Source organism: Amblyraja radiata, chromosome 6 (genome assembly GCF_010909765.2).
Source record: "Amblyraja radiata isolate CabotCenter1 chromosome 6, sAmbRad1.1.pri, whole genome shotgun sequence".
Lineage (NCBI taxonomy): Eukaryota > Metazoa > Chordata > Chondrichthyes > Rajiformes > Rajidae > Amblyraja > Amblyraja radiata.
In genome coordinates, this window is record NC_045961.1 from 14,773,663 (window position 1) to 14,793,514 (window position 19,852).

Sequence of the window (19,852 nt, forward strand, 5' to 3'; positions counted from 1 at the left end):
ATGGTGATAGTGGGGTTATTGATTTTGCTGAGTGTGGCTTTGGATCCTATGAGGAGGAATTCTGTCTTATCGCTGTTGAGTTTGAGGAAATTATGTTGCATCCAGGTATGAACTATGTACCTGCATTCCAAGATCCCTCTGCTTTGCAACACTGGCTAGAGCCCCACCGTTCACTGTGCAGGTTCTACCCATGTTAGATCTCTCAAAATGCAACACCTCACATTTCTCTGTATTAAATTCAATCAACCATTCCTCATCCCACCTGGCCAACCGATCCAGATCATGCTGCATTTTTTTCACACCCATCTTCACTAACTGCAAAATCACCCACTTTTCTGCAAACTTGCTAATCTTGCCATGTATGTTCTCGTCCAAATCATTGATATTGAATGCAAACAGCAATGGGCCCAGCAACAAACCCAGAGACACACCACTGGTCACAGGCCTCCAGTCTGAAAAGCAACCTTCAACCATCACCATCTGCTTCCTTCCATGAAGCCAGTTTTTTTTATCCTTTCAGCTATCTTTCCTTGGATCTCATGCGATCTAACCTTCCAGAGCAGCCTACCATGTAGAACCTTGCCCTCATCAATCCTTTTGGTCACATCATCAAAAATCTCAGATTCATGAAACATGACCTCCCATGTACAAAACCATGCTGACTATCCCTCATCAGCCTTTGTCCATCTAAATGCATGTACATTCTATCCCTCAGAATACTCTCTAGTAACTTTCCAACCACAGATGTTAAGCTCACTGGCCTGTTGTTCCCTGCATTTTCCATGCAGCCCTTCTTGAATAGAGGCACAAGATTTGTAGACCCTCCAGTCTTCTGGCACCTCTCCTGTATTTATTGCTGGCTCATAAATCTCAGCCAGCGCTCCTGTAATTTATTCTCTAGTTTCCCACAGTGTCCTCGGATATATCTGATCAGATTTGTTTACATTCAAATGCATCAGAACCTTCAGCACCCCCTCGAACATAAGACTGAGTATTTTCAAGACACTTCCAGCGACTACCCCATGATCCCCCATCCTACTGTCTTTCTCCATGGAAGCAACAAAGGAGAAATACTCATTGAGGACCTTGCCCATCTCCTGTGGCTCCACACCAATTTGACCGCTTTGATTCCTGAGGGGTCCCACTCTCTCGCTGGTTACCCTTTTTCCATTAATGTACACAAAATCTCTTGGGATTATCCTTAATGCTATCTGCCAGAGCCACCTCCTGTCCTCCTTTTTACCCTTCTGATTTCCTGTTTTAGCTTGTTCCTTGGTTCCCGAAACTCCTCCAGGGATTCACTTGATCCTGTGAGTAGGAAGGAACTGCAGATGCTGGTTCAAACCGAAGATAGACACAAAACTCTGGATTAACTCAGCGGGTCAGCCAGCATCTGTGGAGAAATGGGATCGGTGACATTTCAGGTCGAGGTTCGGGTCTGAAGAAGGGTCTGCACCTGATACGTCACCTATTCCTTTCCTCCAGAGATGCAGCCTGACCAGTTGAGATATACTTGTACCCAGCTGCCTATGCCTGTCCCATGCTTCCTTCTTACTCTGAACCAATGCCTCAAATTCCAAGCGCAGGCTTGGCGATCGTTTCGCTAAACACCTCTGCTCAGTCCGCCTAAACCTACCTGATCTCCCCGTTTGCTAAACACTTTAATTCCCCCTCCCATTCCCACATTGACATTTCTTTCCTGGGCCTCCTCCAGTGTTAGAGTGAGGCCCAGCTCAAATTGGAGGAACAGCACCCCATATTTCGCTTGGGCAGCTTACATCCCGGCAGTATGAACATTGACTTCTCTAACTTCAAATAGCCCTTGCTTTCCCTCTTTCTCCATCACTCCCCCTTCCCAGATCTCCGACCAGTCTTACTGCCTCTGATTACATTTTATCTGTCTGCTTTGTTGTTACCTTTTCCCAGCTAACAATGATCTATTCTACGTGTTCCTTGAACTCCATTTCCTTTGTCCTGTTTTCACACCTAACACTTCCTTTTCTATGTATCTCCCGCTCCCTGACATCGGCCTGAAGAAGGGCCTCGACCCAAAAGGTCACCAATTCCTCTTTCCAGAGATGCTGCCTGTCCCGCTGAATTACTCCAGCATTTTGTGTCTATCCACAATTTCCCTCATTATCCAAGCTTCCTTATGTTTTCCTACCTTGCCCTTCACTCTGACAGGGATGTGCATGTTTTTAATCCAGATAGTTTAACCGATCCTTACAACAGCAAACCAAAACGTGTGAATAAATGTCGTGGGAGATAATATCTGAATACTATTTTGATAGTTATAGCAGTTGACAGAATGAAACAATTGAAGTAGTTGACTTACTCACAGCATAATTAGTAGTTGTACGCAGTTTCAAAACAATGGCATGCTACCATGGTATATTATAAAGTGACAACATTTAATTAGGAAAAATTCAGTATTATTTTGGTTGATTTTAATCCTTAACAATTACCGTATAAGAGTATGTGATTACATTTTGGCTCCTTGTTCTATCAGTCATAAGTGTTGGATTACTCATAAATGAAATTAATAATCTGCCTGGTGGGACAAGGGACTGAAAATGTTGCAATCTGGAAAACAAGCTGCTGGAGGAACTCAATAGGTCAAGCAGCATCTGTGGGGGCAAAGTGTTCATTGATATTTCTGGTAAAGATCTGTAATTTGTCAGGTTTAAAAACTGTAACATCCAGGTTCAGGAAAAAGCTTATTTCCTGCAACCATTGGGCTATTAAACACTACAACCTCAAATTAACTCTGAACTACAGAGACTATTATTGTTATTACTGTGGCGGCTCCCAAGGGTCGTGCCATCATACTGTCGAACCCCTCGGCACGGGAGTGGTTCAGTCCGGAGGCGGCCCTTAGCCAGAGGGTTTAAAGGCAGGGGTTTGGGTGCCATCTTTCTCTTGTTTGGTCTTCCCTAAAACCGGGAGGAACATAATAAAAGGTGCCTCTCAAAACACTGGACTTCGTGCTTCCTTTTGAGACCCACGCACTACATTGGTGACCCCCGACACTCCATTGGCGTCATGATGGAGAGAAGAGAAAGCCTTACCTCCTCACAGGCCGGCCCGGCCCTGTCTCTGGACACGGTCTCCGTGAAACTGCCCAACTTCTGGACCACCCGGCCGCTCATCTGGTTCCAGCAGGCAGAGGCCCAGTTCAACCTGCAGGGCATCACGGTCGATGCCACCCTCGACCAGGACACGGTTGAAGAGGTCACGGACTTCCTCGCAGCCCCCCCGGACACTGATAAGTATCTCGGCCTTAAGGAGCTCCTGCTCCAGATTTATGGCCTAAGCAGGATGGAGCGTGCTGCTAGGATCCTGCATATGGTGGGCCTAGGCGACCGACGGCCATCTAGCCTCCTAAACGAGATGGTGGCTCTACTGGATGGGCACACGCCGTGCCTGTTGTTCGAGTATACATACCTGCATCTGCTGCCGGCCTACATTCATCTACAGCTCACAGACGCCTCCTTTGCTGACCTCAGGGCCCTCGGGAGGCGCGCCGACGTGCTGTGGATGGCGCGCCCTGATGACGTCAACGCGCTGGCCGTCGGCAGGCGCGCCGATGACGTCACCCCGGCAGCTCCCCATTTCCTCCGGTGGGGCGGGGGAGCTGTGGAAGGAGTGACAGCTCCAGCCCGACGGCCCGCTCGATCACCCCCCAGCGGCAGTGAGGGGTACTGCACCTGCAGTCCAGCGCCAGCAAGCTGCAGGCACCAGCAGCAGGAGCAGGCAAGCTCCAAGTGACTCCAACATGAGGCGCTGGTGCTACTACCATCAACGCTGGGGTGCTGCAGCACGACAATGCCGCCAGCCGTGCACGTTCCCGGGAAACGCCTGGGCCGGCTGCCAATAGTCCCCGCGGCAGCCGGCCAAATTCACCGCCTTTTCGCCTGGGATCGGCGCTCCGGGACCCGCTTCCTCGTGGATACTGGAGCAGAGCTCAGCGTCCTGCCCCCTTCGCTGGCATGACATTCGTTCCGGTAAGCGGGGGCCCGTCCTCACCGCGGCGAATGGCAGCCCCATCCGCACATATGGAGTGCGCATGGTTCAGATCGTGTTCGGCTCCTGCCATTTCTTGTGGCGGTTTACCATTGCCGACGTCTCCCAGCCATTGCTCGGGGACGATTTCCTCCGGGCGCATTCCCTCAGGGTGGACGTCAGGCGTCAGCGTTTGGTCAACACCGCTATGATGGAGCCGATCACGTTGCGTTTGTATCAACCGGTGGGACGGCCCCTGGCGTCCGTGGACTCACGCTTCGCACGAATCTTGGCCGCGTTCCCAGACATTCTGACCCCGCAGTTTCGATCATCGACCTCCAGCCACGGAGTGGTGCATTTTATCCAGACTACCGGCCCACCACCATGCACGAGCACGCCGACTGCCGCCGGATATACTGCGTCTGGCACGGCGGGAATTCCGCACAATGGAGACCTTGGGGATCGTCTGCCCTTCGAGCAGCCCTTGGGCGTCCCCACTCCACATGGTCCCTAAGTCGAGCGGGGGCTGGCGACCTTGCGGGGATTACTGACGGCTGAACGCCGCAACAACAGCGGATTGATACCCCGTACCCCACATCCAGGACTTCACCGCCCATTTGGCTGGGGCCACAATATTTTCAAAAGTGGATCTGGTACGGGGTTATAACCAGATCCCGGTTCATCCGGATGACGTACCCAAGACGGCGATCATCACGCCATTCGGACTTTACGAGTTCATGCGGATGCCGTTCGGCCTCAAGAACGCTGCGCAGGCCTTTCAACGCCTAATGGACGGGGTTTGTCATGACCTCGATTTCGTGTTTGTGTACCTGGACGACTTCCTGGTGGCCAGCCGCTCGCAGCAGGAGCACTGTGCCCACCTTCGGCAGCTCTGTCAGTGGCTCAGCGAGCATGGTTTGGCCATCAACCTCGACAAGTGCCGTTTTGGTGTAACCGAGATTGACTTCCTCGGCCACCGCGTGACTGCGCAAGGCACGGTTCCCCTGCCTGACAGGGTCGACGCCATCCGTCGGTTTCCCCGCCCACGCACAGTGCGTGGCCTGCAGGAGTTTGTCGGCATGGTGGCTTTTTACCATCGTTTCGTGCCATCCGCGGCCCACATCATGCGGCCTCTGTATCAACTTCTGGCGGGTGGGCAGAACAAGAACGTTGAATGGACCCACGAGGCAGGGGCAGCTTTTGACGGCGCGAAGGAGGCCCTTGCTCGGGCCGTACTGCTGGTGCACCCGCGGGAAGATGCCCCGACTGCTCTCACGGTGGACGCCTCGGAGTCGGCGGTTGGTGCTGTGCTGGAGCAACTGACGGGCGGAGGTTGGCGGCCCCTGGCCTTCTTCAGCCGGCACCTCAACCGTGCGCAGACAAAATACAGTGCGTTCGATCGCGAGCTCCTGGCTCTGTACCTGGCAGTGCGCCATTTTCGCTACTTCCTGGAGGGCCACCCGTTTACCGCCTACACGGACCACAAGTCGCTCACTTTCGCCCTGGCGAAGGTTTCCGATCCCTGGTCCGCACGACAGCAACGGCAATTGGCCTACATATCGGAGTATACAACATCTATCCGCTACATCGAGGGGAAAGAGAACCGGGTGGCCGACGCATTGTCCCGCCCCGCTATCAACGCCGTGTTCGAGGTGGCGCCCGGAATTGACTATTGACTATTCTGCTCTGGCAGAGGCACAGCTCACGGACGATGAGGTGCCCGCCATCTCCGGCCTCCACCTTGAGGATGTCCCTCTCGGTCCTGGGGGAGTGACAATCCTGTGCGATGTGTCGTCCGTTCAGCCGCGCCCCATCGTCCCTGCCACCTGGTGCCGGAGGGTGTTCGAGGTGATCCACGGACTGGCTCACCCATCAATCCGGGCGACAATGGCACTAGTGGCCGCTCGTTTCATGTGGCATGGTCTGCGCAAGCAGGTTGGCCATTGGGCCCGCACCTGCATTCCGTGCCAGACGGCAAAAATCCAGCGCCATGTCCGTGCGCCTCTCCAGGAGTTTGGTCTACCTCACCGGCGATTCGACCATCTCCACGTAGACATTGTAGGGCCTCTCCCACCATCCCGGGGCATCACCCACCTTCTTACAATGGTAGACCGCTTCACACGGTGGCTGGAGGCCATTCCGCTGGCCGATACTTCAACGGCTACGTGTGCTCGTGCGTTGTCCGCGCACTGGATTGCTCGCTTCGGGGTGCCGGCGCACATCTCCTCAGACCGGGGGCCACAGTTCACCTCCGAGCTGTGGTCAGCCATGGCTTGCTTGCTGGGGGTGCGGCTACACCACACCACGGCTTACCACCCGCAAGCTAACGGTCTGGTGGAGAGGTTCCACCGGCAGCTGAAGGCAGCACTGAAGGCACGACTCTCCGGCCCGGACTGGATGGACGAGTTGCTGTGGGTCATGCTGGGCATCCGGACTGCTCCCAAAGAGGACTTGGCCTCATCATCGGCGGAGCTCGTGTACGGGTCGCCACTCACGGTGCCCGGGGAGTTCGTGCCGTCGGCGCCGGGGCACCAGGGAAGGCCCTCATCCACCCTAAAGTGCCTTTGCGAGCGAATTGGCAGGCTCGCACCCGTCCCGACGTCCCGCCATGGGACATTTCGCCCACACGTGCCATCAGCCCTCAGGGACTGCCCTTACGTCTTCCTGCACCGTGATGCCCACCGGACTCCACTCCAGAGGCCGTACAAGGGCCTGTTCCGGGTGCTAGAACACGGGCTGTCGACTTTTGTCCTGGACATGGGGGGCCGGCCGGAGGCAGTGTCGATTGACCGTTTGAAGCCAACACACCTGGACATTGACCAGCCGGTGCTGGTTGCCCAACCTCGGCCTCGAGGGCGCCCCCCTTCACGGCTCCCTCCGCCTGTCACTCCACCTGTCCTCCCGCCGGTCCCTCGACCTGTCCCTCCACCTATGCCTCCACGAGCCCCACGATCGGCTGACTTCCGCTCGCGGGCCGGCCGGGTCGTGCGCCCGCCAGTGCGTTTCGTGCCTCTGGTTCTGGGGGTGGATCCTGTGGCGGCTCCCAAGGGTCATGCCATCATACTGTCGAACCCCTCGGCACAGGAGTGGTTCAGTCCGGAGGCGGCCCTTAGCCAGAGGGTTTAAAGGCAGGGGTTTGGGTGCCATCTTTCTCTTGTTTGGTCTTCCCTACAACTGGGAGGAACATAATAAAAGGTGCCTCTCAAAACACTGGACTTCGTGCTTCCTTTTGAGACCCACGCACTACATTAGTGTACTATTGTTTGTATGTCTTTTATGTGCACATATGTGTGCGTGTATTTCGGGATGCCTTGAACATACCAGCATCGTATGGCATCAAATCTAGACTGCTAAGAAAGAATGAAAGAATCTGCATGTCTTGTTCTTCGATCTGGCCAACGCCTATGGATCAGTTCCTCATTCGCTACTGTGGACTGCTTTCAGGTGCCTGCAACAATAACAAATCTGGTAAAAAAAACTACTTTCAGGATCTGCAATTTTGTTTCACAACATCAGACTTCACCACAGTGAGGCAACCACTGAAAGTAGGCATCATGGCGGGGTGCACCTTCACTATGGCAATGGAGCTCATTATCAGAGCGTCAAAATGGGTTGTGGGAGGAAAACGGCTATAGTGTGGTCACCGGTTACCACCTATACAAGCCGATATGGACGATATAACAACAATAACAACTACCCCCTGCACCAAAAGACTTCTGGAAAGACTTCATCAAAACATCACATGGGCAAGGATGAAGATCAAATCCATCAAGTGCAGAAGCAACTCCATTGTCAAAGGTCAAGTCAAGGATCAAATATTTCATATTGACGGAATACCTGTTCCAACTGCTTCAGAAATGCCAGTGAAGAGCTTGGGCCGATGGTATGATGCAAAGCTCAAGGACACCGAGCAGTTTGAACATTTAAAAAGGATATCATCACGCACATAGCTCGCATCAACAAGACCTTGCTACCAGGAAAACTCAAGCTGTGGTGTTTCCAGTTTGGCATACTACCAAGAATCAAGTGGCCTTTAACTATGTATGAAATTCCCATCAACAAAGTGAAAAAGCTGGAAAGAATGATCAGCACACATGTCAAACAGTGGCTTGGACTTTCATGATACTTAAGAGCTGTCGGACTGTACAAGAGTGGCAAATTTGAATTACCCATTGCAGGACTTGTGGAAGAGTTCAAATGCACTAAAGCAAGGTTGGTCATGACCCTCACTGAATCTGAAGATACTGTTATTCGAACAGCGGCCCCCAATGTGGCAATGGGGAGGAAGTGGACCCCATCTGAAGCCGTTCAGAGTGCTAAGTCTGCCATTCATTTCCGGGATGTGGTTGGGCAAGCCCAACACGGGCTCGTCCCAAAAGCTCCTCAATGGCACAAGGCATCATCAGTGCAGAAGAGACTGCTCGTGGTGGAGGAGGTGAGAAGACGGGAGGAGGCAAAGCGACACGCCAAGGCCGTCTCAATGGCCAAGCAGGGCCAATGGTCTAACTGGGAGAGCCTTGAAAAGAGGAAACTCAGCTGGCATGACATCTGGCAAATGGAGGAATCTCAGCTATGTTTTGTCATCAGAGCCACTTATGATGTTCTACCCTCACCCCAGAACCTGAAGCAGTGGTTTGGAGAAGACCGCGCTTGCTCCCTTTGCCAAGCACCTGCATCACTAAGGCACATTTTAACAGGAAGCACTCACCCAAGGGCGTTACACTTGGCGGCATAACCAAGTTCGTAGACAGCTGGCATCAATCCTGGAACAGAGGCGAACGATCACAAATGCTTCCCCACAAAACATCGGCAGGAAATGTCCACTTCACAACATTTGTACCAGCAGGCCAACCTCCAGAGCACCAGATAACATCAAAGGATGCAAGCATTCTGCAGCCTGCTCAGGATTGGAAAATGGAAGTGGACATGGAACCAAAGTTTGTGTTTCCCACAGACATAGTGGCTACAACACTCCAGCCAGACATGGTCCTGTGGTCCACAACAGCCAAGTTGTGGAATTGACAGTACCATGGGGAGATGGTGTTGAAGAAGCTTAAGAGAGAAAAAGACCAAATACTCTGAACTGGCAACTGAAGCTGCCCGGAATGGCTGTGAGACCAATATATTCCCTGTCGAAGTGGGATGCAGGGGATTTGTTGCTACATCCACGACCAGTCTATTGAAGAAAATGGGGGGTGTGGGGTCGCTCCCTCCAACAAGCAATCAAGTCATTGTCAAATTTAGCAGAAAAAAGCAGCAATTGACTTTGGACTAAAAGGAAATACAACAATTGGGCTGCAAGATGAAGACAGGAGGGTATGGAACTGAGGGGGGTGTAACTGGGATGCCAGGTATCACCGTTGAGCCCTCTGGAGATGTTGTGGGCTTACCAATGAAACGTCAAAGAAGGAGGGTGCGACCTGAAGACCCCGATGACGTACCTACCCTTCTTTCACCACTCCAATTCCACTGCAAATTGCAAGAGTGCCGACTTATTATAGCAATGTTACAAAATTTTGAGATTTTAAAAATCAAGTCTGTAATTTATCCCATCAGATAAAGCATAAAAATAAGTTTAATTTAACACCTAATTCACTTTCATATCTCAAGTATTTAAAAAGTTATGGCCATTTTCATACTCGGAAATGAGCATCTTGTTCCCTATTGATTTTCTATGGACATAACAAAAAAGCTGTGATCGTGAACAGTCAAAAGCCCATAACTTTCTTAAAAATTAAGAGAACTGAATGAAATTTTCAGTTATCATAGATTGAAGCATTCTGAAACAAATATAAAATAATCTTACTTGGATGACCTGAAATTAAAGCATATAATTAGTTAGTTACCTAATTGTAGCTAATTTCAGACTTCAATTACTAGATCTAAACATCTATCCACTTCTTAATAAATGATTAACATTTTTAAATAGCCTAAATGTCCAAATAATATTCACAAATAATTCACAATAAAACATGATTTTTAAATCTCATTTACATTAATTTATAGGCCAAATGGAAGGAATTCAGTGTTCAATTGCTGTAAATAAATGCCCATTTAAATCAGCTTTCCAGTGGGTCCCTGTGGAACGCGCTGGTTTAGAACGTTCACATTGCGGTAGATTTGTGCCCCAAATGCCCAGAAAAATACTGCGCGATATAATGGGGCCAAAATGAGCTACTCGCAATAGTAAACTTTGTATAACGGGATCTTTAGAAGCCCTTTTTAATGTAAAAATATACAACCTTCCTTCAGTTGTCTGCTTTATGAGACCCTGCGGTTGCTGGCGGTCGCGGGTTTAGAGATTGATTTTTAAACTACTATAACTATTATTCAAGGCCTTTAAACCTAATAATAGCTTTTGCGACGGGGTCTTCCAGCGATTTTTCGTTAATAATTAACTAGGCTGAACATCCTCGATTTGAACAGCCTAGAGAAAATCGCGTTTTAAACCCGCCCCCTCTAAACGGCGCCAAAATCGCGCACACCCGTAGCGGCAGATTTTCAAAGACGCTTCAGGTAGGCTTTGCAACATACCTACTTATTACAGGCATTGAAACATCAAGTCCTATTAGCTCTACATATATATATATATATATATATATATGCATATGTGTGTATGTATATGTATATATTTGTGTGTGGATATGCATATACATACAGTATATGTGCACATGCGTACACATAAAAAACAAACAATAATAGTGCAACAATGACAGTAATAGTCTATGTAGTTCAGAGCTAATTTGGAGGTTGTAGTGTTTAATAGCCTGGGTTATTAAACACTACAAATTATATATATAAAGATATAGATATAGATACATGTACACTCTATATACACTCACACTGAACTTTTTTTTCTCATTTATTGCATTGTTTACAATATTCTGTTGTGCTGCTGGAAGTAAGAATGTCTTGTTCTATCTGGGACATGACAATGGAACACTCTTGACTCTCTCTTGACTCAGCGTAAGTACAGAATATAGAACGAAGGTAGACAAAAATGCTGGAGAAACTCAGCGGGTGAGGCAGCATCCATGGAGTGAAGGAATGGGTGATGTTTCGGGTCGAGACCTTTCTTCAGACTGATATGGGGGGGGGGGTCGGGAAGAAGAAAGGAAGAGGCGGAGACAGTGGGCTGTGGGAGAGCTGGGAAGGGCAGGGGAAAGAGGGAGAAAACAAAGACTACCTGAAATTGGAGAAGTCAATGTTCATACCGCTGGCGTGTAAACTACCCGAGCGAAATATGAGGTGCTGCTCCTCCAATTTACGGTGGGATTCACTCTGGCCATGGAGGAGGCCCAGGACAGAAAGGTCGGATTTGGAATGGAAGGGGGAGTCGAAGTGCTGAGGCACCGGCAGATCAGGTTGTGACGTTTCGAGTCGAGACACCTTGTGTTTCGCCCAACACCTCCATTCGGTTCGCAATAACCAACCTGATCTCCCCGTGTGAAGGTCAGCAGAGGTATTGTAGATTGAAGGGCCTGTTTCAACAATATACAACTTGATCACTCCCCTCCCATTCCAGTAAGCAGCCGAGTGAGTCTCCTCTGGATTGCCTGCTATGCAACTTCTTGCTTTCTGATGCATTAGAATTGCAATAGCAGGCTATGATGCGACCATTGGCCCTGCCGAGTCGGCTGCATGGCCCTTTTCTGGGGTTACATTCACGCCTGGGTGGTGTTAGAGAGGGACTATGCGCTGTCCACGGGCACCCTGGGGGATTTCCATGACTGCTGGGCACCGCAGGGGGTTGAAAGCATCCTTGGCAAGGATTGTAACATAGTTGTATAGTAGTTTATTTAGTATATTTGTTTGTCTTGTATTATGGTGGTGGGTTCTGTTTTGTTTTATTGTATTGTAAATATTATTTTTAATAATTTAATAAATATTTTGATTTAATACAATACAATACAATACAATACATTTATTTGTCATTTGGACCCCGTTGAGGTCCAAACGAAATGCCGTTTCTGCAGCCATACATACAAAACAAAAAAGACCCAAGACCCAACACAATTTACGCAAACATCCTTCACAGCGCATCTTCTCCTCGCTGTGAAGGAAGGCAAAAAAAACCATATCTCTCCCCTGCACTCCCCTCTCCCCCCCATGTCAGAGTCAAAGACAGAGTCAAAGCCCCCGGCGGGCGATGTTAAATGTCCCGCAGCCATTAAAGCCACGCCGGGTGATGCAAGGCCACGCACCGGGTCTTGGTGTTGGAGCCTCGGCGGGCTCTTGGTGTTGGAGCCCCGGCGGGCGCTCACAAAGTCCCGCGGCCATTCCAAGCCGCGCGGGGCAGTGATGTAGGCCCCGCTCCAGGTAATCTTCAACCCCGCAACTCGGGCGGGAGAAGTCGCCGTTGCGGAAGCACCGAAAAGCGGTCTCCCACCAGGGACCCGCGGGCTCCCGGTATTACTGTCCACAGACCTGCGGTAGGAGCTTCCGAATCTCCGGGTGTCGGGTCACAGCAGCGCTCCACCACAGCTACACCCGCTCCGGACTCGGCCAGCTCCGTGATGGTGAGTAGATCCGCAGCTCCGCGACTGGAGCCCCAGGTCATTCCTGTTGGAGGCCGCTCCACGTTGCAGCCCCAACGACAACGGAGACCCGACAAAGAAAAGGTCGGGTCTCCCGTGCAGGGGAAAGACCTTAAAGTCCCCCCCCCCCCCCCCCCCCACACACACATACCCCGACAAAAAAAAACAATAAAAACTACATAGAAACAAGACAGAAAACAATAAAAAGACAGACGGACTGCAGAGGCCGCTGCTGACAAGAGTCGCGCCGTCCATCGGTCAAAGATGCAACCGGTCAGGACTCCTGGCACAGTGAATATTTGGTGGTATGACATCTCTTTAAACATACTAGAAAGTGAATGCCCAATGACAGGTGGGACTAGTGTAGCTGGGACATGTTGGCTGTTGTTCGCATGTTGGGCCAAAGTGCCTGTGTCCACACTGTATCACACTGTGGTTCTATGCATCTTCTTCATCATTATATCTTTGAGTGTTGGGCAAGGCCAGGACATTTGAGGTGTTCATGGCCAGGAGGTCAGCAGCTTCCTGCCAACTCTTCCCACCACTGACCTCCCAATGAAAACTCAAACCAACCACATCACCATCTCTTGTGAAATGATGGGTTTTAGGAATTGTCTGGATGGGTCTGGAAATATGGTTCAGATATTAGCACCATACACTTCAATGCATTGCATATTTGTGACCGCTCAAATGCCTCAACATATAAAAATTGTATCTGATTTCACCACCTCCTCTGGCAGAAGGTTCCAGCTATAAACTACACTGTGTAAAAACCAATACCTCAAACCCTCCTGTGTAATACAATACAATACAATACAATTCAATTTATTGTCATTTGGACCCCTTGAGGTCCAAACGAAATGCCGTTTCTGCAGCCATACATTACAAACAAATAGACCCAAGACACAACATAATTTACATAAACATCCATCACATTGCTGTGATGGAAGGCCAAAAAAACTTCTCTCTCCACTGTACTCTCCCCCCCGATGTCAGGGTCAAAGTCAAAGCCCCCGGTGGGCGATGGCGATTGTCCCGTGGCCATTAAAGCCACGTCGGGTGATGCAAGGTCGCACACCGGGTCTTGATGTTAGAGCCCCCGGCGCGCGCTCGCAGCCCGCAGCCATTCCAAGCCGCGCGGGGCGGTGCTGTAAGGCCCCGCTCCAGGAGCTCTTCAACCCCGCAACTCGGGCGGGAGAAGTCGCCGCTGCGGGAGCCCCGAAAAGCGGTCTCCCTCCAGGTACCCGCGGGCTCCCGGTGTTACCGTTCGCCAAACCCGCAGTTGCAGCCACCGAATCTCCGGGGGTCGGGTCGCAGCAGCGTCCACCACCGCTCCACCCGCTCTGGACTCGGCCAGCTCCGCGACGGTGAGGTGAGTAGTCGGCACCACAGCCCCCGGTCTTCCTGTTGGAGGCCGCTCCTCGTTGCAGCCCCAACGACAACGGAGACCCGACAAAGAAAAGGTCGGGTCTCCCGTGCAGGGAGAGATTTAAAAGTTACCCCCAACCCCCCCACACCACCCCCACCCCCCCACACACATACCCCAACAAAAATAACAAAAACTACATAAAAACATAGACATAAAATAATAAAAACGCAGACGGACTGCAGAGGCCGCTGCTGACGAGAGTCGCGCCGCCTACCGTAATCTCCACCGGACCATGTTTTCTGGGAGTTATGAGTAGCAGTGAAGTGTTAGTGATAACATTATCATAAGTTCATAAGTTTATGTTATAATGCAGAATTAAGACATTTGGCCCCTCAAGTCTAAATCATGGCTGATCTACCTTTCCCTCTCAACCGCATTCTCCTGCCCACCCCTTAACCCATGACACCCTTGCATCAAAAATCAGTCAATTTCAGCCTTAAAATTATCTATTGATGGCCTCCACAGCCTTCTGTGGCAATGCATTCCACAGATTCACCACCCTCTGAGTAAAGAAATTCCTCCTTATCTCCTTCTTGAAGGAATGCCTTTAATTCTGAGACTATAACCTCTGGTCCTAGACTCTCCCACTAGTGGAAGCATTCTCTCCACATCCACTCTATGCAGGCCTTTCACTATTTGATAAGTTTCAATTAGGTCCCCCCTATCCTTCTAAACTCCAGTGAGTAGAGGCCCAGCACCTTGAAACGCTCATCATATGTTAACCCAATCTTCCCTGGGATCATTCTTGTAAATCCTCTGGACCCTCTACAATGCTAGCACTGCCTCAGATATGGGGCCCAAAACTGCTTACTGTACTCCAATTGCAGTCTGAACAATGTCTTATAAAGCCTCAGCAATACATCCCTGTTTTTGTATTCTAGTCCTCTCAAAATAAATACTAGCATTGCATTTGCCTTCCTTTTTACCAATTCAACTTGCAAATTAACTTTTTGGGAATTCTGCACCAGCGCTCCCAAGTCCCTTTTTACCTCCAATCTCTGAATTCTCTCCCCATTTATAAAATAGTTTACGCCTATATTCCTTCTATCAAAATGCATGACTCCACACTTTGCTGTGCTGTATTCCACCTGTCACTTCTTAGCCCCACCTCCCAACCTGTCCAAGTCCTTCTGCAGAGTCCCTGCTTTCTCTACACTACCCGCCCCTCCATATACAGTGGCTTGCAAAAGTATTCATACCCCTTGAACTTTTCCACATTTTGTCACGTTACAACCACAAACGTAAATGTATTTTATTGGGATTTTATGTGATAGACCAACACAAAATGGCACATAATTGTGAAGTGGAAGGAAAATGATACATGGTTTTCAAATTTTTTTACAAATAAAAAACTGAAAAGTGTGGCGTGCGAAAGTATTCAGCCCCCTTTACTCTGATACCCCTAAATAAAATCCAGTGCAACCAATTGCCTTCAGAAGTCACCTAATTAGTAAATAGAGTCCACTTGTGTGTAATCTAATCTCAGTATAAATACAGCTGTTCTGTGAAGGCCTCAGAGGTTTGTTAAAGAACATTAGTGACAAACAGCATCATGAAGCCCAAGGAACACACCAGACAGGTCAGGGATAAAGTTGTGGAGAAGGTAAAGCAGGGTTAGGTTATAAAAAAATATCCCAAGCTTTGAACATCTCACAGAGCACTGTTCAATCCATCATCCGAAAATGGAAAGAGTATGGCACAACTGCAAACCTACCAAGTCATAGCCATCCACCTAAACTGACAGGCCGGGCAAGGAAAGCATTGATCAAAGAAGCAGCCAAGTGGGTGAACAATCCAACGCTTGGTGAATTCTGCTTCACAATGATAGTAAGAGCATGGTAACTCTGGAGGATCCACAGCTCAGGTGGGAGAATCTGTCCACAGGACAACTATTAGTCGTGCACTCCACAAATCGGGACTTTATGGAAGAGTGGCAAGAAGGAAGCCATTGTTGAAAAAAAGCCATAAGAAGTCCCGTTTGCAGTTTGCCACAAGCCATGTGGGGGACACAGCAAACATGTGGAGGAAGGTGCTCTGGTCAGATGAGACCAAAATTGACGTTTTTTGACCTAAATGCAAAATGCCATGTGTGGCGGAAAACTAACACTGCACATCACCCTGAACACACCATCCCCACTGTGAAACATGGTGGTGGCAGCATCATGCTGTGGGGATGCTTTTCTTCAGCAGGGACAGGGAAGCTGGTCAGAGTTGATGGGAAGATGGATGGAGCCTAATACAGGGCAATCTTGGAAGAAAACCTGTTAGAGTCTGCAAAAGACGATACTGGGGCGGAGGTTCACCTTCCAGCAGGACAACGAGCCTAAACATACAGCCAGAGCTACAATGGAATGGTTTAGATCAAAGCATATTCATGTGTTAGAATGGCCCAGTCAAAGTCCAGACCTAAATCCAATTGAGAATCTCTGGCAAGACTTGAAAATTGCTGTTCACAGACGCTCTCCATCCAATCTGACTGAGCTTGAGCTATTTTGAAAAGAAGAATGGGCAACAATTTCAGTCTCTAGATGTGCAAAGCTGGTAGAGACATACCCCAAAAGACTTGCAGCTGTAATTGCAGCGAAAGGTGGTTCTACAAAGTATTGACTCAGGGGGGCTGAATACTTTTGCACACCACACTTTTCAGTTTTTTATTTGTAAAAAAATTTGAAAACCATGTATCATTTTCCATACACTTCACAATTATGCACCACTTTGTGTTGGTCTATCACATAAAATCCCAATAAAATACATTTACGTTTGTGGTTGTAACGTGACAAAATGTGGAAACGTTCAAGGGGTATGAAAACTTTTGCAAGCCACTGTATCTTCATATCATCTGCAAAATTCACACAGAGCAAAGAATAGCGGACCCAGCACCGACCCCTGCGGAACACCGCTAGTCACTGGCTGCCAACTGGAAAAAGTCGCCTTTATTGCCACTATTTGCTGGTCTAGAGTTTCCACTATTCTGCTTCGCTCCTAGAACTTACTTACTTACTTACTTACTTACTGACTATTATGCATCCTGGCATGTAGGGCAGCAACGAAGGTCCTCCACTTCTTTTGATTCCTCAGTTGCTGTTTCCATAACATATTTGTTTTATGAGACAGGGTTGTTAGCCCTGTGCTCGCCCCCCAACCTGGAGGACCAGTGGATTGCTCTTCGTCTCGCCTCTACCCTTCGACCTGTCCAGCATGGGAGACCCTAACAGGAGACTAATCTCCCACTGGCATAGCTCCAGGGGTCACTGAGACACACAAACTCCCCGACCACGACAAGGTTGCAATCCTTCCATAACAGGAGAGTTATATTTGCTATTTTCCAATCATCTGGAATGACTCCTGACGAGTGATTCTTGAAATATCACAACTAATGCCTCCATCTCTCTCAGAATGCCGCCACCTCTCTCAGAACCCTCTCTTAACTACTGTGTAAAATCCCTATACAAGTAAATCTGGTCCAGGTGGACATCCATCTTTAGATCTTTCCGTTGCCCCTGATGATCTCTACATGACCTGTAGAATATCCCTCCTCTTCAAACAGTGAAGGCAAACTTAACTAACTCAGAAAGTAGGAAATATGAAAAATCTTTCTTGTGTTTAGACAATGCTGAAGAAAAGTATAAATGCCTTGAATGTCTCAAAATCATGCACAGCAAAAGCATGAAGCCAGATAAGTTTTAGGATAAATGGACATTGTTTACAGAAAGCATTTTAAGAAATCAAGGTATTATTTTCCAACAACAGAAAGAAGAGATTACACAACAACTTGAAAGGATCCAGTTCCTCTTAAGACGCTCATCTTTTGAGGTGAGCCACCAGACTCTGCAGACAGGAAGGCCTCTAAAGGACCTGTCTCATTTAGGCGATTTTTTCGGCGACTGCCGGCGACAGTCAGAGTCGTAGCAGGTTGCCGAAAAACCGGCGACTGGATCCCCCCTACGACAATGTCTACGACAACCTACCACCTAGTCAACGTCAAGCTATGGCAAGCTACCGAGAACCGGCGACCCATTTAGACGTCCACCTATGACCACACCCACGACAACCTACGACCACACAGGAGACAACATACAACAACCAAAGTCAACCTACGTCCACAAGTAGACAATTCAGTCGCCGGTACCTGTTGCTGGTTGACGTAGGTTGACGTAGGTAGTCGCCAATGTAATTCACCGAAGTCATCACCCGGTGGCAACCGACATCACCTGGCAACAACCTGCATCATTCCGGCGACAACCTACCACAGGAGAAGACAAGCTACGTCAAGCCCACAGTCACCGAAAGGTTTTGAACATTTCAAAATCCAGTGGTGACAAGAAAAATGTTACAACTCTTTAGGCGACTTGAGGTGACAACTCATGACCATACAGGCATCACCCCGCGACCATGTGGTGACAGCCTAGTCGCCTGTAGTCGCTGAAAAGATCGCCTAAGTGGGAGAGGCCCTTAAGGGAAGAGAGTATCCTCTTTGTCTGCATTACTCTCGGAGAATACTTGAAAACTGAAGAAAACCATAGGCCTCTCTTCAGTTAGATGTGCATAACCACGCACTTTGCTTTTGAGAGGTTGTGTTGCACCATGAACGCCCAAGTGTGAAAAGGCACACCACTAGAATCAGGGACAGTTTCTTCCCAGCTATTATCAGGCAACTGAATCATCCTACCACAACCAGAGAACTGCTGTTTACATCAGACTATCCTAGATCAGACTCTTCTGGCTTTACTTTGCACTAAACGTTATTCCCTTATCATGGATCTTTACGCTGTAAATAGTAATTGTAATTGTAATTAATTTATTAGCCAAGTATGTAAAAGAAATTTAATTTGCCATACAATCATACCAAAAAAGCAGCAAGACACACAACTATATAAAAATGAACATAAATTAACATAAACATCCACCATAGTACAATGTGACGTATTATCTTCTTCTCTCCTTTTCTCCTGTGGTCGGGTGTAGTCGAACCATCCACAGTCGGGGCGATCAAATCTCCCGCGATCGGGGCGATCGAAGCTCCCGCGATCGGGGCGGTCAAAGTTCCCGCAATCGGGGCAGTCGAAGCTCCTGCGGTTGGTGCTCCTAAAGTCGATTCCCAGCAAAGGGACCGCCAGCTCCACGATGTTTGGCCGCAGTGCGGACTGAGATACGACACGGACAAAGTCGCATCTCCGTCGAGGAAAGAGATAAACAAGTTTCCCCCGCCCCACATAATCCAAAACTAAAGATACACTAAAACATACATTTCACAACAGACTAAAAACAGCAAAAGAATAAAAGGACGAGACAGACCATTGGCGAGGCTGCCATCATACGGTGCCACCCGGTGTGATTGATTGTAATCATGTATTGTCTTTCTGCTGACTGGTCAGCATGCAACAAAAAGCTTTTCACTGTACTCAGTACACGTGACAATAAACTGAACTAAAGTATCCAATGTGGACTCTAATTAATCTTATAAAGTGGATGCAAGTAATTGTAGTTTCTGATTTTATGTTGTTTTGCAATCTGCAAACTTTGATGATATAGTTATTGCTGGATATTATATTGCTCAATTAACTAGATTGGCTCCAATGGTGGTATCAATCAAAGTATTAACATGGGTTTGTGTTGGAAACTAGTTTGGAAAGCCCAGTAGTGGGATATACATTATGGACATAAACACTTTGTCAGCTAAAAAAGTTTGGATTACACCCGTTCACTTTTTCTTGAAAATGGCATTGCCAAGATGGTCTCAAAAAGTTGGAGTAACTCAGAGGGTCAGACAGCTTTTCAGGAGGAAAGGAACAGGTGAAGTTTCGGGTCAAGTCTGGGGAAGGGTTTCGACCAGAAATGTCACCTATTCCTATTCTCCAGAGATGCTCTCTGACTCACTGGATCA

General features: G+C 48.7%; 1 protein-coding gene and 1 long non-coding RNA gene across 2 annotated transcripts in view; both read left to right on the forward strand.

Moving 5' to 3' along the window:
* The window catches only part of myo16 (myosin XVI), a 245,770-nt gene that overhangs the window by 102,810 nt on the left and 123,108 nt on the right, over nucleotides 1-19,852 (forward strand). The window lies entirely within an intron of this gene.
* Nucleotides 11,234-19,118, forward strand: LOC116974084. Its single transcript, XR_004412278.1, has 3 exons — nucleotides 11,234-11,369; nucleotides 15,581-15,586; nucleotides 19,107-19,118. It is a non-coding gene; the product is annotated as an uncharacterized LOC116974084 (long non-coding RNA).